The following is an 11,474-nucleotide window of genomic DNA, read 5'->3' as shown; positions in this document are numbered from 1 at the left end:
TTATGCCGGTGTTGTTGGGGAACCGCATTACTTGGTGGTAGGATGACGCCACTGATCGCATGGCATGCAGCCATGTTCTGCCTAAGATGATGTTGTAAGTGGAGGGGACCTTCAATACCCAGAACTCCACTTGTTTTGTCACGGTTCCTGCTCTGACTGGAAGAATGATTTTGCCGACGGGCCATTCTGGCATGGAGTTGAACCCAATTAGGGGAGATACGGCAGGTGCCAAGTCTTTGTCTTGCAGCTTCAATTGCTTGAATGTCTCGTAGTACATGATTTCACATGAACTACCCTGGTCAATCAGAATCCGCTTGACGTCAAAATCCTTGACTCGGAGAGTGACGACCAGGGCATCATTGTGGGGGCAGTAAATTCGTTCCAAGTCTTTATCGGAAAAAGTCATGACGTTTGTTGCCTTCGTCTTCCCCTTTTTGATGGCTGGTTGGGCACTTAGTACTTCTCTAAAGTGTTCTGCCTTTTTGATCGATCCCCTGAGCTCGCATACACGCTCAGGTTCAAAGACTCCATGTATGACATTGATGACGCCTTGAGGCGGGGCGTCTATTGGCATTCCATTGGGGTGGTTATTATGGTCCTGGGGGGCTGGCTGCGTCCCTCCTTCAATGTACTTATCCAAGTGTCCTGCTGCCACCAATTCCTCCAAGTGCTGTCTCAGTGGCGTGCAATTCTCAGTTCGGTGCCCCTTTTCTTGGTGGAAGGTGCACCGTGATCTGTCGTCGTAGTCTTTCTGGGCTTCTCCTAGCTTGGCTGGCCACTTGACGAAAGGCTCATCTCTTATTTCGCTCAGGATCCGATATATTGGTTTTTTGAACACCGTGGTTATGGCAGTGCGGATTCTCAACCATCTTTTGTCTGGGTCTTCTCCGTTATCTCGTCTGCCACGCCCGTTTTTGTTACTTCGGTCGACCGTGTTGACCTTGGCAGGGGTTTTCTTCTCTGGTGCTGCGGTCGTACTTGATTTTGCTTTAGCACGCGCGCCATCCTCTTCTACCCTGATGTGCTGATGCACTCTTTCCATCAGGGCCTCCATGGTGAGGGGTGGTGTCATGGTGATCGAGTCCCTTAGTCGATTCCTTACTGGTAGGCCTCTTTTATACTGCGCAATGGCTAGATTGGTGGGGCAGTCTCCAATCTGGTTGAATGTCTCCCAGTAACGACTGTTGTAAGATCTGAGGGTCTCTTTTTCACCCATGTCGATGGAGAGTAACTGGTCTATCTCCACCGGTGTTTTAGTATTTGTCCGAAACCTTGTTACGAACGCTTCTGCCAATTGGGCCCAGGAGGCTATGCTGCCCTCTGGGAGTTTTTCAAACCAAGTCAAGCCTAGGTCGCCCAGACTTGATGGGAAGAGTATGCACATTAAGGCCTCGTTTCGCCTGTACACGGCCATGACTTGGCGAAAGTGGCTCAAGTGTGAATACGGGTCCGTCTTCCCTTCATATGTATTGAATTTCAGCTGAAGGAAGCCTGATGGTAGGGGTGCGTTTTCGATCGCTGGGACAAACGGCGAAGTCTGTAGTCTTGCCAATGCCTTGTCCGTTGGTTCGTAGGCCGGTCGCGGTATTGGCATTCCAACCTCGACGCTTCCATGCGTCCGAGGAGCCAACCGTTGTAAGGCCGAAACTCGGTGTGGATCTCTTGCCCTGGCATCCTCCTTGTATCGTGCTTTTTCTTCTAGCACGGCTCGTAAGTCGGATGACCTGGGTAGCTCGGTTTGTCTGGATCTGGTTTGGTGTGAATGTGAAGGCCAATACGTGCTTCCTTCAGTGTATGATCTTTCGGATCTCGTCCTCTCAGACCTGGAGTGACGAGTCCTTGAAGATAAGGAGTGAGTGTCGCCTGTCCTGAGGCTTCTGCTCTCTCCTTGGGAGGGTGTAGTATTCCTACTACGACTCTCTGAGTGGCGAGGGGGCGTCTTGTGCTTGCGCTCCTCTCCTGTCGCCACATCTTTAGTCTTCATCTGGCGTTTTAAAGCCTCCATGTCCGCCGCCATCCTTCGAATTAGTTCATCTTGTTCTTTCACGCGATCTTCCAGGGCTTGAGGATCCACCCTCCTCCTTTGCCTGTCAGGACTCTTAGAATGTCGAGGGCTGCTATTCCGCCTTCCCCTGCCACTCCTCCTGGAGTTATGTTGTTGGGGCTCCAGATCTGCCATAGGAGGGACAGAGGGTAATCCCTCGCGCCTTGCGCCCCCCTCTGGAGTTAGTCCGTCGACGGCGGACTGCGGCAAGTCTTCAATGTGTGCCATTGAATGAGAAAAGGAGAAGCTTAGTCAAGAGGTTTTTGTTCTTGTCTGTTCTTCCCACAGACGGCGCCAATTGTACGGGGAGAAAATAATTCTCCTCGTATAATCCTGTTGACCAAGTCCACGCTCCTCCGTACGACGTCGCTTTGTCACCTGAAAACACAAACGTGAGCTAGCCGGCGGGTGTGTGCCGGAAACCTCTCCGATGCCTAAGTCAGAAAACTTGACAAATAGACAAAGCTCTAAGTTCTCAGAAAGATTGTGTTCAATTACCTCCTCCAAGGTGATGTTTGTAGGCTTTTATAAGTTTCCCGTGGCACAATCCTGGTAGGACTTGTATTTCTCCATGCAGAGTCCTCCTAGGATTCATACTCCTAAGGATAATGCTTATCCTTTTACACCCTCCCCCACTGCTTAAACCAAGTGGGATGGTTTTCTCTTCGGCCGAACTACCTCATGACCGAAATAGCATTGGCTATGCCGAACCGTAGAATAGGCCATACTAACCGTAGTTCGGTTCTTCTTGCCACACCATATATTGGTTCTCCCATACACGAACCGTGGTGCATTTGAACCGCCCTACCAAGTAATAACATTCCGACCGATCTTGACCGGAACAACTTATAACCGGACTATCTTGGAGATCGGTTTAACTAGAAGCCACCCCGTACCGGAGTAGCTTTACATCCCTGAGCCGAAGTAACATTTACTTCTCTCAGCCGGAGTAACTACGCTTCTCCTGGGCCGGAGTAACATTGCTCTCCTGGGCCGGAGTAACCTTCACGGCCTTCTTACTTAGTCCTTCGCGTTTTGGGCTTCAAAGCCCAACTTGCAGCTCGGCCCAATTTTTCCCAAAAATTACCCTCTCAAAAGTAATTTTGAATTTTTTTTTAAAAAAATTAGTAACGAAACATGTTTTTAAAAATTTTCTTCTAAAAACATGTTTCAAATCACAAACTAAGCACACCCGTAATTTCTCGTTAATCAAAAGGTAAATGGATTGGCCCAATTGGACTTTAATATTGTTCAGTCACCTTTTTCCTTTCTTTCTTTCTATATATATATATATATATATATTTAATTGCCATCCAAATCTATAATTTAAATATAGTGTGTATGGCTGTATAAATGTATTGTGATTGTATCTCTATTCCTCTCATTAACACCCAACATTACTAATTTGGGTATATTACACTGAACTCCTCTGAAATTTGAAGAAAATATAGTAAGTCTCATAATTTTAACATAATTATATTGATCTCTCTTTAGATATTAATTCATATACGCTTAATTCTCTTTTCATCAATAATTTGTTAGTTATATGAATCGAAAAAATGATATTATCATTTCTTTTACATAAAAATATATATTTTACGTTATTTATTTTTATATTTTCACACAATTTGCATTTATTTCAATCCATTTAACATTTTTAAAAATTAATCAATATAATTATGTTAAAATTGTAAGACTTATTGTATTTTATGAGATCAATGATCGACCAATCACCCAACAAGATGTGTCTTCAGCCACAAGTGAACCAACCATGTGATCCATCGGGCAAGTCCAATAACTTTGTTTGGGCTATATTTGGTTTCAAATGTTTGCCCAACTATATTGGGACAACGTTAAAGTCATTTTTGTTATTTCACAAAATGGATCGGCACAATTGTAACTATGGTCTACATTTGGGTTTTTTGGGACTTGCATTTTGTTTTGTCAAGGCGGGCAGAAAAGTGTGAAAAAAATGATTGTAGTCATATTTTATTAAATATCAATTATAATAAGAATTAAATTTTTTTTTTTAATAAAATTTTGTTATTTTTTAAAAGCACGTGAATATCATAATCTAACATAATTATATAATTAAAATCAAGAACGTAATAAGTTTTAGACCCAAGAAAAAACATGAAAATAAAAAATATCAAATTATAATAATACACAACACGATAAAATCTATACATTAACTAGGCCTTTCAATTTGTACTGTCACAAAAGAATATATAACAGAAGAAAACTCATACGTTGGGCCCAAGTGAAAATTCTAGTTCAGTCTCTAAATTAATAACATAGCACAATCAAATTTGACCACCACAATTTTTATTTTTTATTTGTTTATTGGAACGTAAAATGTAATTGATAATCAAAACACAAAATTTCATGAGTAGAGCCTTTAAAATTATTTGGTGTGGTTAAAAAAAGAAGACTTCAATAGCTTCACATGCTTTTCAATTGCATTGACTCCAAAGTCACCGTCAAACCACTCGTATTTTAGTTACAAGTTGATTGCTGACTCCAAAAGATGATGATATGCTTGGCTGAGTGTTTGTTTGTAAGGGCTTCAAAATGAGTGGGTATTTGGTGGTCCTCCAGCAATATTCCAAGTCATTTACATGATGCCATATGGAAAATGCTAAAATAATACTTCTTACCGTTATCATTAGTGTGTAAAAATATTTTAAAATATGTAAAAAGTATATTAAAACTGTAAATATTTTGACATTTTTTTAGTGTTTATTAACAAATTTTAGCTGTCACTTTATATATTTATCTCTCAAATATCAATACAAATATAAAACTGATAAAAAATTATCTTGAAATACCACATGAATTTTCCCTATACTATAGTATAATTTTCCTTCAAAATGACAACATGCATCATCACATTATCATCATCGTGGCCATCGAAATCAATCAAAAAAAACTAAAGAAAAAAAATAGTGAAAATATCAAATCAGTGTATGTTTAGAAAGAAAGAAAAAAAATACATAAGTAGTAAATTTTACAAATTTAAATATTTAAACTCATAAATTTTTTTATGAATATATAATTATTTTAATAAAGTACTCCTACATTGATTATAATTTCTCTAATATATATATGACTATATTCTTGAGAAAATTATTAAATTCTTTGAGAGCACCACGTGTTTCTGTCCTTAAATAATCACAAATTGTCAAGTTTTTCTATTGTTTCTCGTCATCAACCGAAATCAATAGACTCTATTTGTCAAGTTTTTCTATTGTTTCTCGTCATCTACCGAAATCAATAGACTCTATTAATTTTACCAATCACATTTTAAAACACCACATGTTATTGTTATGTCGTGGAGCACCAAATAACTTCTCATGTTCTTGTTCTTCCTACCTACTTTTTGCTTTACTTTTTGCTTTAAAAATTTAAAAATGGTAGAGGTCTCAAAAATTCTATCAAAAGTCAAATATCTCACATGAGTGTGGGACTCACATGGGACTCACATTGTGTGAGTCTCACACCCATATGAAACATTTGATAAAACTTTTAATAAAATATTTGAGATCTCTACCATTACTCTTAAAAATCTGCTAATTCCTGCAAAGGTCCTTCGTGTCGGCAAACACATCAAAAAGTTATGCAAATCATAATTGGGTATTACGTTGTGCTTCCACCATCACACTATGTCTGGGAACATTGGAAAAAAAATTTGATTTCATAAAAGAAGATTAAAAAAAAATGTTTTTTTTCTTTCTTTGTTTAGATAAATATGAGAGAAAATGAGATAAAAGAAAATATTTTTTCTCACATTTTATTTGGTTAAATTACATAGAGAGAAAAAAAAAAGTTATTATATATTGCATTACCAAAATAACTTTTATAAGTGTCAATTTTTTTATTTCTAGTATTGATATTACAAAAAAATAGTAATTTATTAATTTATTTTCTCTCCCAATCTCCCCATTTTTAGAAAGATTCAAAATGATAATTATATGATAAATGGGTTTCTTATATACTCTCACTTCTCTGTTTTTACTCTTTTTTTTTTTCTTTTTTTGTGAAATTTTTACCTAATTTCAAACTTAATCAAATATTAGCTCAAACAAACTAATTTGCAATTTTAATTTTTATAGTAATGTGTATAATTAACTAAAATATATGAAAATCTTACAAATACATCAATTTTGGAGGTGATTTTTTTATTTATTTATTTTGTCAATTGATAAGACAGTAATTACAAATATAATAAATATAAACAATTCAAATAATCGAAATTGGTCCGATATCAGCCCACATAAAAGGTCCCAGCAAGCTGATGTCCCTTAAGGCAATCAACATTTCAAAGTAACTACTCTATTGGGGGTGTTTGTTTCAGTTTTTCAGAGTCAACTTATGGTTTTTAGCTTTGAAAAAGTTATTTTGGACTGTTTGATTAAACTTATTTCAAACAGCTTCTGATTCTAACAGCTTATTTTAACTCAAAAAAGCTGATTCTGAGAAGCTGCTCACCCATTGCTTCTGATTATCAGCTTCTGTTGTGGATATGTTAATTTATGGTTATACTCTTAATTTTTTTTATTTTTTATTTTTTTAAAAATAGAAAAAGACTCAAATGGACTATAGATTATTATTATTATTTTTTATGAGAAATGTAGACAAACAAAAAATAAAAATTAATTGAAAAAACTATTTCACAGCTTATTTAACAAACACTACTCAGCAACTTAAATCTATAGTCCAACAGTTACACCAAACAGATTAACAACTTCTGATTAAAGTCATAATCTATAATCTGTTAAGTTATAATCTATAAGCTGTTTTAACAGCTATACCAAACGGGGCCTATATAGGATTGTTCTGTGACCGCTTCTATAAGTTGTTTATATTTTTTGGAGAATTATATGTAAATGAAAGTTAGAAAAAAAAAAAAATTATCAATACATGAAAGGGTGCAAGTGACACATGTATCCTCACAATCTTTCATTTACATCCTATCACAGACACACTTGCACTCCCATATATTTATAATTTTTTTCTCGCAACTCCTACGTAGTTCCCCTTATATTTTTTAGTTATATTTTAGGAGTATGTGTGAGATGATTTGATATAATTTATGTTTATATTTTATTAGACAAAAATAATGTAAATAAGATAGAAAAAATTAATTATATAAAAGTTGGAAGAAAAATGCTTCTGAATTCTACTATATGATTATTAGCTTTCAATTTATAAAACAATAAAATACCAAATGAGCCCCAGTTATATATTGGCATGTATCATTTTTTTCAATACCAAATTAATTGAATTAAAACTTGTGTAAGTAAATAAAACCACTTTAAAAAAAAATTATTCAAGCCAAATCAAGTCCAAAGCGGAGCGTGTGGTGTGGTGGAACTTCCTCCTCCCTTTCACTTCCCTCTAGAAATATTGAAAAATGCCCACATTACATGGGAATTACTTTAAAGTTGTATAAAACAAGAAAATAAAAACAACAATGCTCAATTAATACATATTAATGTGTGTTTGGGAGCGAAATAATTGGATATACATCTAATCTTTGACATGGTACAGAAAGTGATTGTCCCGTAACTTGAACCCATAAATCTAGCCTACAAGTGATTAATTTATACATTTTTCTTTATATTTTGCACATGAAGAATTAAACATATATATATATATATATATATTTTAAAATGTGTTTGTCATATTATTTAATATGGACCTCCAAATCAATCATGTAGCGAAAATTTTTATAGGTGAAACATGCTCCTCAACATTTTTTTTGAGTGAATCACTCACTCACTATTAGTTAGGAGATAAAAGATGTAATTTCTCATTAACCAAAAGGTAAATGGATTGGTCCAATTGGAGTCACCTTTTTCCTTTGTTTCTTTCTATATATATAGATTTAATTGCTATCCAAATCTATAATTTAAATATAGTGCGTATGGCTTTATGAATGTCTGTGATTGTATCTCTATTCCTCTCATTAACACCAAACATCACTAATTTGGGTATATTATACTGAGCTCTCTTGAGATTTGAAAAAAATATAGTAAAAATTGTTAATATAAATTTCAGAACATAAACCTTACACTTTGGATCATTTACCATGTGTATTATCAAGAAATCAAGACAAAATGACATACCTGAATCCGTTGATGAACGGTTAAACGGAAGCGTGATTATCAATGAACTCTTTGTTATTGATTATGTTATTGCCTTCTAATCCTTTCCCCTTTGGTGCCTTATGTTTCTCCTTGAGAGGATTTAGAAAGAAAAATGACAGTGTTCTTAATTTTCACCTTGGGAAGGAATAGGGACCATAACCTTTTAAAGGTTGTAATTGGTTTTCAAAACTGAAAGGTTGTGGAAGTTCAAAAGGAATGAAAACCAACTTTAACCATTATTGGTTTTAATTTCTATTTATTGGTTTTCAAAACTGAAAGGTTGTGGAAGTTCAAAAGGAATGAAAACCAACTTTAACCAATATGTTTTAATTTCTATTTTTGCCCCTCATAGAAATAGAAATTATACAATTAGTATCTACACATTAGGTCCATAACACATATACCCTTAAGCCTATTAACTAAATTGAATCACTTAAATTGTAGGCTTCTTATAAATGATAACACCACATTTAATTATGTAGTCTCATTGAGACATTATCTAACAATCTCCCACTGGACCACATATGTATCCTGAAAAATGTGCTTAACTTTAGTGAGCTCAGAAATTTGTTATCATAATTTGAGGGTATCCAAACAATCTTGTCCATTAACTATATTAATATAGGATCAAAGCGGTCTTCGTTACATCAATCGTAACTCGACCCACCAATGGTCACGTATACTAATACAGCTAAATGACATAGATCAATCATGGATGCGTAGCATGGAAATTACATGTGATGTGATCCATACATGCCTATTTCCAACTGGTCCTACTTAACTTTATTGAGATCAATACTTCACAATACGTAACAGAGCGTAATAAACTGAATATTTCATTTCTGCAGAAATTAATCTAATTACATAGATAAAACTCAAGGCTGACATAAAGCAGTAATATAAATACAAACTCCCACTAAACTAGAATGTTCTCAAATAGAACAACACACATCTGAGCAGTGTGCTCATGAAAGACCTTGGGTGGTAGTCCCTTTGTAAGTGGATCCGCTATCATGGAGTTTGTCCCAATGTGCTCTATGGAAATCTGTCCACTCTGCACTCTTTCTTTTACAACTAGGAACTTGATATCAATATCAGAGTCGGAATATTCAATGACCTCTAACTTATCCGATCTCCTATATGTGAGCATATATTCCTTTGTTCTCTATAAATATCGCATGACACGCTTGACTGCTTTCCAATGATCCATGCCAGGATTACTTAAATATCTGCCTAACATGCCAACTACAAACGCAATATCCGGACGCGTACATACTTGAGCATACATTAGACTCCCTACAGCCGAGGCATAAGGAATCTTCTGCATTTCTTGAATTTCAAGACTGTTCTTCGGGCATTGGCTGAGACTAAAGTTGTCTCCCTTAGCAACCGGGGTTTCACCTGATTTACAATTTTGCATGCCAAATCTATTGAGTACTTTTTCGATATAGCTCCTTTGTGATAATCCCAGAATACCCCGAGAACGATCTCGGAGTATTTCGATTCCTAATACAAAGGGAGCATCACCAAGATCTTTCATTTCAAAATTCTTAGATAGAAATCTCTTGGTGTCATGCAGTAAGTTTATATCGTTTATGGCAAGCAATATGTCGTCAACATATAAAACCAAAAATATGTGTTTACTCCCACTGAACTTGTGATACATACATTCATCAACAATATTAGTTTCAAAACCATACGAAGTGAGAATTTGATGAAATTTGAAGTACCACTGACGAGAAGCTTGTTTGAGTCCATAGATGGATTTAGTCAATTTGCAAACCATATTCTTTGGGTCTCCTGACACAAAGTTTTCTGGCTGCACCATATAAATTGTTTCTTTAATGTCACCATTAAGAAAAGCTGTTTTGACATCCATCTGATGCAACTCGAGATCAAAATATGCAACAAGCGCCATAATTGTCCTAAAAGAATCTTTCGAAGAAACTGGAGAGAAAGTTTCTTTAAAGTCAATTCCTTCTTTTTGAGTAAAGCCTTTGGCTACAAGACGTGCCTTATACCTCTCCACATTACCATTTGAATCCCTTTTGGTTTTAAATATCCATTTACAACCTACGGACTTCGCACCAACTGGTAATGAGACAAGTTCCCAAACTTATTGTCTTGCATAGACTTATATTCTTCATTCATGGCTTCTATCCACTTATGAGAGTTGGAACTTTCCATGGCTTGACGAAAGTTGATTGGATCATCTTTCGACATTCCATTTTCTACCTCATGTTCCTGGAGATATACAATATAATCATCTGAAAATGCAAATCTCCTTTCTCTGGTGGATCGCCTTAATGGCACAGATTCTTGAGGTTGAGGTTGTAGAGTTTGTTCCTCAGGAACAATTACCTCATCTTGAATGGGGGTTTGAACTATATTATCTTGAACAACATTGTCTAGTTGAGCATCCGAAATTACTTATCGAGCAATGACAGGTATAGGAACCTGTGATTGGTCAAAAGTAGTAGTAGGAAGTGGGATTACTCCTGCTTCCTCCTCAAAGACAATGTCTCTAATTGGATTTCTCCCCCAAACTCAACATCCTCAAAAAATGTTGCAATTACCTCATGTTCACATTAAGTTACCAAACAGATAATCTCTAAATAAATTAATTTAATGACAACATCTCAAGATACCTAGCACAACATTAATACCAAGCCTTTGGGTAGTGATATTAACTGTAAGTGGTATTCTTGTTATAATGATCAAACATTGACAATAAGTTATGTCAAATAACAAATCTCTCTTTTGATGGATTTAGTATTCACATTAGGTTTTCTTGACAATTGGCACATGTTTATCACCACAAAATGTGTGTGTAATTCTGCCAAGTCTTAATCATATCTTTGGACCGATAAATACCCGCATGAGATACACAGACATGAACTTCAAAACATTCCATATAAAACAATCTAGACAAGAGAGATCACTTTTGTGACATCTTGTTTGCATTGACTTATATTGAGAGTGTTAGAAAATTAAATTTCTGTAGACGTTGTATGAAATTACATTAAATTTAAAAATTTCTAAATTTGTGACCCCATATATGTTATATAATCTGCAACAATTCCAATTATATATATACATATATAAATAGAATTGATGGGTCCAAAAACAAATAGTTTTTTTTTTTATGATGTTCAAAATTAAACCGATCAAATCGCAAGATATATCTATATATATATAAATACATGATGTTCATCCATTTGAGAGAAAAAAAATTAAAAAAAAAACTGCCTACCGAATCATTTTATAATTCCAGAAAACAG

This window comes from Camellia sinensis, chromosome 4, assembly GCF_055761805.1.
Source record: "Camellia sinensis isolate YWXY chromosome 4, ASM5576180v1, whole genome shotgun sequence".
NCBI classification, from domain to species: domain Eukaryota; kingdom Viridiplantae; phylum Streptophyta; class Magnoliopsida; order Ericales; family Theaceae; genus Camellia; species Camellia sinensis.
Note: the sequence above shows the minus strand (reverse complement) of the source record.